Raw genomic sequence first — 6,578 nt, 5'->3', positions numbered from 1 at the left:
ATCTCTCGGAAAGCAAGGATTTCCCACAAACACATCCACACACACACACATACGCGATCCGGACCCGTCACGGTCCATATATGAAGCGAAACGGAATGTCCAGCCCAGCGTGGTGCGTTGGAGTTGACGACCGATGACGATGATGTTGATAATGATGACAAACGTCGCTTCCACATAGAGACCGGCCACCCGTGGAATGCTTTTAATGAAGTGTTCGTACGGGGCGTGTGAAACTCAAGGGAGGATTTTCGGGTGGCAGCGAAGTGATAGAAGCATTCTATCATATCCATACAATATTTAAACCTATCCTACATGCACGAGTGTGTGTGTATGCGATACTGGTAAAAGGGGTTCTTCATGTGAAGTGAAACAGGTATAGCCAGGGGTTCGTCGGCAAAAGCGTACGCACCTGTTCAGCCCAGTCCAGACATGCTCGAAGTGAAATGGACATTCTTTCCTTTTGGGACTCACATTTAAACGCATCCTTGATGGTCCGTCCTTGTGCTTGATTAGTGAAGTGTGCGCACTTTAACGAGGTGGTCAACGGTCAGTTGAGGAACCCTGCCGTCTATCTTTTTGCCGTGTGGTTTGTAGGGAAAGGAACAAAAAAAAAAGGAGAGCATCGTGCTGCACGAGCATAATCAGTAGGACTTGTCCGAAATGGGTCAGTGATTATTATGTTGGCGAATGTGCCGAGTTCATGCTGTGGGAAGGGTGTACCGCACAGAACGAAGAAGGCTTACTTTGATCAGCGTCTACTGTGTGACGTTAAAAGGTAGTAGACTGTCGTACAACGCAGATTAGTTTCGAGAACAACAGTCAACCATTTGTTTTGCTTTGTCTTTGCTGTCATTAAAGCGTAAAGGCAAAGGCACTAGACGAGATGCATTAAATATATTTGGTTTTGTTAGTTTGGAGATGAAAAATTCGTTTGCCGCACAAATTTCCTTATATCGCATGTTCCGGATATCAGCTCAACTGCTAAGCATTGAACAAAAAACCTTCGTCCATCCAGGAAAAGATCGATGAAACCAGCAATCCATTGTGTGGACTTTTCCAATAAGATTTAAGCCTCCCTCAACCTCCATCCATGCTAGGGTTCTGACCACCTCAAAGATGAATGCTGTCACCCATCGATGTCACGGAGCAGCAGTGACGCTCGCTTCGAACGCAGACATGTGGACTACAAGCTAAGCCCCTCCGAGGGAAACTGCTGGCCGCTTCCATTTGGTCTATAATCTTTCAACAATAACATCTCAATTAGTTACGACATTCTTGACACGCGTTCCAGGGCGCGTGGGTACGGTAAATCCTCCGGACCTTGGTCCAGACCATGTGTGCGAGTATTAACTTTTCACAAGGATTTTCGCTGGTGGTGGTTTTCCACTCGTTTTCCATTTTCTCCATTCTATTAGCGCTTTTTTTCTTCCCTCTTCCTATCGTACACCGTGCAACGGTTTTGATTTGTGGCATTTCCCTGGACCGGGCATTCCCGAGTCCGCACTGGCCGAAAATTGAGGAAAGATCAAAAAGGAAAAACCATCAGCGCCTCCTCGGAGATCACACAATACGCCGTGTACGGTAGGTGGTTGGTAATCCTCCCTTGTCGGTAAGATAGTAAGAAAACAAATCAAATTTGTGACCACCCCTCTGCACTCACGTGACACTTGTGGTAAATTCCTGCAATCTAACTTCCGAGCCGGACTGCGTTTGCGAAACGTCAATAGAGGACAGTCCCCTTCCAAAGGACGGACCTAATAGCGCGCGGAGAGAAAGAACCACAACGATACGGTTAGGGGATGTACGTTGCTCGGGGACTGTTTGATTGAAATTCCTTTCCCACCACCACCACCACCACCAGCACCAGGCTGCAGCAACCTAATATGCGAACGGACATTCCACGAAATTGGCGATGCGCGAATAATTGGCGCCACAAGGACGAGGTAATTAGGTGACCTATCATGCTACTGTTGCTGCTACGGCGGCTGCTGGAGGTCCGTTCCGATCGTGACTTTTGGCTTGCAGAATTCTCGAGCGATTAGTCTCGAGCCGGTAAACTTCCCCCGGAACGAACCGATATTCTGGGCCTTTAATAAAGTTTAGCACCATTATCGGGCTCCTCCTTCGGGCCGGCCGAGAAACAGCTGAGATAATTAATTTAAAATGAAATTGAAACTTTCCAACCGTCGATCCTTGCTGGTCAAGGCAAGGTGAGCTCGAACAGTGTAAAAAATGCGATAATTACGTTGGAGGAGGAATTCATTCGCCAAGAAACGCTTCAATTGCACGATAAGATCGAAATTAATAAAAAAAAAAAGTATACGAGGCGAAGCTGAGCTGGGAGTTTGTTGCTACCAGGTCAAACCAGCGGCCAGGAGATTTATGGAATTTTTAATAACATTCTAATAGAATTCTCGTTGACCTCGAACGCCCTAGTAAGTGCTATCGCTTGGATGATCCTATATAATGTTTCATCCTCCGATAGTGTTTGAATTTCCTTTAAGTTTTTCTTTTAAATTAAAGCTACTATTCTTTGTATTAAAGAGGGAACAGCCTGTTCACCACAATTTCTGCCACACCGTTCCTACTGTAAGGCTTCACGTTTCCGTTGCGTAGCGAGCATGATGAACATGTCCTCGCACAGAACCTTTAATCCCTAGCAGCGAACCATGCGATTATCCTTTTGCTATTATGTAGCTTCATCAAACCGGCGTGAGACCAATCAACCATTGTCGTCTACTCGGGAATCTTTCTTGAATTCTCTTCAGAATCACAGCACAGAACGACATCGTTTCGAAGTCCCTCGAAGCATCATCTTAATGCCACCACAGACCACAGCCCGGTCACCCTTCGGTGTTTCTTCTCAAAACATTCTTGCGGCATTCGTTGCTGCCTTGCGTTGATTATCTTACTCGTTAGTTTCAACGATTTACAGAAACGAATCGAGAATTGTTTCCGGCTCACCTGCGTACGCCTTTACTACCAGCGTGAACGATTGCACTTGACACTAACGCTTCCTTCCATCAGCGCCATGATGATGCTAATTTGTGTCAGCGCTCGGCGATCGTACGCTCGACGGGGAAACATCGATTTTAACAAGCTCATTAGCATAATCATTCTCATCGACACAATCAATTGACTTTCCGTTGAAGCGATAACACATCACACCACCGCGGAGAGAATGCAACAGATTGCATTCGCGCAGATCTGGTGGCGGCAGATCCCGGCCCCGGTTCCTGCCGGTCTTCGTTCGCCAACCCTCTGTCATCGGTTCTGCCTGGAGTCTGGAAAAGGAATCGGGATTTTAAAATGGAAAGGCAAACAGACACGATGCTGAAGTGGCTTCCCCTATTGCCGAACGAAAATTCCCTGATACGTATTCCTGCGGGAAGGCGTCGATGGAATATGCTTCGGCCCGCTGTAGGGTGCAAGTGAAGTGGATGCTTTAGATAGCTAATTGAGCACGGCAATGGCGGGGGGCGGGAAGTTGGTAGACGAGCGGTAGCGGAAATGTTGCGTGTAAACAAGGGTCGCTATTGTGTGCTGTTCTGGGTGAGCACCTCGAGTGCTGGTAAGGATGGTATTGAAAGGGGTTGATTGGCAACACCGTTCATGGCGCGTGACCGTGTTTTGATCAGTTTTTAACAGATGATTTCGTTACGGATTGTAACAGGACCCTCGCGGAAGGTCAAGAAGTTATGCTGAGGGGGCTTTTGTTCTCCAGTAGGATATGGTTTTTACGCCGTTTCGTATCGTTTTGTAATCACATATTTCGCGAAACTTAAATAAAATGTAGTAATAGATTATTCATATTTTGCTTTTATTTGAATTACATTAAGCTTTTTAATTATTTTTTGATTTACAGCAAAATGTCGTTGGAATAGTATGTTATGATTTGCAATTACTTTCATACATCAATTTTTGGTTAATCTTGCGGATTTTTATTTGCAGTCGAAGTTGCCTTCGCTTTTGAAATTTCTGTTTACGTATGTTTCGACTTTAAAACGTATAAAACCGAGAAACAGTAGCTCCTTCAACCTCGATGAATGTCCTTTTGCATTCCTAATTGTCCTGTGTTTGCTTTGCTTGGTGCATTCGTCGTCCGGGAGTTGTTGGCACAAAAATAATAACAGAACTGCAACCGACTCGAGTAGTTCTTGTCTACAATTAACAGTCCAAGCCCCCCGCGCAGCGACGCACATGGTACTTTGATGAATTTAATTAATCAAAGTATAGCCATTGGTTTCCGTTTCCGGCAGAAAACATAAAATAACAGTGAAGCAATGTCCTGTCGACGTGGGCACCAGTATAGTTGGGCAGAACGGTGCATAAGAGGCAGAATACACCGGCATCTCCAAATGCAATCGTACGTTCGCCCCGAGGGGCACTGTAATTGAGATTACTGATCGCCTTTTCCGTGTCGAAAGGAAATAAAATTACTTGCCTGCCTGGGTGTTTACCGTGCACCGTCTTGGTGCACCGGAACCGACGAACGTGTGAAAAGTAATGGATTTAATGAAACGGCTCTCAACCTCCACTCGGGCCCCAAGTTGGTTGGGAAATTATTATTTGAAAAATTACATTACGATTCGTCGTCACCGCCGTCGTGCGACATAAAGACGGCAAGGAAACCTTTGGTTCCTGGAAATCAATCATCGGGAGTCGCACATACTCGTGCACGCGTACCACTCGCTACAAAGCCCAACGAATGGGAATCGAATTACGGAAAGATCCGCTCTCTGAAAGCGTGCATCAAACGGATCGGAGAACATTGAAAGGATCCCGTGCTCGATACTCCCACAGCGTCATCATCCACGGCGTGTGTGAAACAGCAATGGGGCGCGGCAGATTAAATTTATCCATGGAATTCCTGGATGTCACAGCCCACGGTTTTCACATTCGACGCCCAAAATGCATACCGCCACCGCCACGAGCTCGTCGGTGAAAATCGAAGCGAAATCGGTAAATTCAATCATTCCCTAAATGCCTGGCACCGCTGACAGTGAGGCTTAAGGAGATACTCCGCAGCGGCTACACTTCCGGTAGACCGGGAGGTTTTGAACTTTTCATTCGAAACTAATCCGATCAAATTTGTAAAGAGGCCACGCGAAAGAACAGCATTGCATGCCCGTGCTATGGCGTCATAGTACCCTAAAAAAAGAGAAGAGAATTCGAAGATTTTAAGTTCGCGTGCTCGGTTCGGGAAGAAAAGGGAGGAAAGTAAATCCTGCAGACGCACAATTTACGCTGGAACGCCGAATGGTGCTGCTAACAATGCCGCATGGAACAACCATAAGGACGTCACGGGTCAGACGCATCGAAGTGTGTTTGGTTTGCCGTACTGTGGTCTACCGCAAACGCTAATGTCCTGCTAGTTGTTTCCGCATCGTTCTACCGTCAGCATCGTCGTCGTCGTCGCCGTCCGTCTATTATCGCACGCGAAGGCCAATCGTTTGCTCGTGGTCTTACCACTTTACGTGCGGCAGTTCTGCGATAGTGGCGCACAAGATCCCCGTTTCGATACCTGAGATCCTTCTACTACCGCTACCGGGCCAGAGCGCTCGAGTCGCCTATAAATCCGATCCGATATCGGAGCATCCATCGGAACACACGGCGTTCAAAGTGAAAACGTCAAAGAGTCGTTTGCAAAGTAAACAAACAACGCCCACCCTTTTACGAGGCCACCAGAAGTGAGCCAGGGGGGAGGCGGAACCCACACCAAAGAGGCCCACGAAGGTACGTGTGCGTCCGTACCGTGCACCGTGCAGCCAGGGTTTGGGCACCCGCAGCGGCAGGTAGATCAGCGCAAGCGGGGCACACAGGCAAGCGCAATATACGGCGATGCGACAGTTAAGGGTTTTCTCGCTGAGCTCTGACTCGCGGCTACTGCACTAACGCAGGTAGTAGGCGTTCATACCCGTCGGCCACGGAGGCCACCAGCGCCCGATGCTAGCTGTCCACCGAAAAAGCCATCGTGGTGGTAGTTGCGGTGTGACGCTCGGCATCAGGACAGTGGCAGATGGATTGGGCAGCTCTCCGCACAGCGGTACGGCGGTGGAAGCGAGACAGCACACGATCGTGCTATAAAACTGTCCGCACACGATCATTACCCATTTATTAGCTTCGCCACGGTGTCGTCGTCAGTCTGCCAACGAGTTTGGCACCGTCCAGAACCCAACCCCGAAGCCCCGAAGCAAACCAGCAAACAACGTGGTGCACACACGACGACAAACCAACAAGCCAATGCTGCTGCTGCTGCTGCTGTAAACAGAGGAATTTGTGGTTCTATTTTACGATATAAACGATCGAAACTAGAGAAACCTGGAGCGATAATCCTTCAAAGAGAAACTCGAGAACAAGAACGATAACGGAGTGATAACCGAGGGTAACCAAGATTGCGATAGTCTGCTGACCATTCGAAGCAGCAGTTTTCTCGAGTGTGTGTGTGTGTGCGTGAGTGTGAGTGCGTGTTATGAGTTGCTGCACCTGCTGCTGAACGGGAAAAAGGCGGATCCAAGTAGCCGACTACAGCTACGACAGCGATTTGACGTGACGACGTGCACTCTGATCCGTGCACC

Source organism: Anopheles darlingi, chromosome 2 (assembly GCF_943734745.1).
Source record: "Anopheles darlingi chromosome 2, idAnoDarlMG_H_01, whole genome shotgun sequence".
Taxonomy (NCBI): domain Eukaryota; kingdom Metazoa; phylum Arthropoda; class Insecta; order Diptera; family Culicidae; genus Anopheles; species Anopheles darlingi.
The sequence above is the reverse complement of the archived record's forward strand: the minus strand, read 5'-3'. Positions refer to the sequence as shown.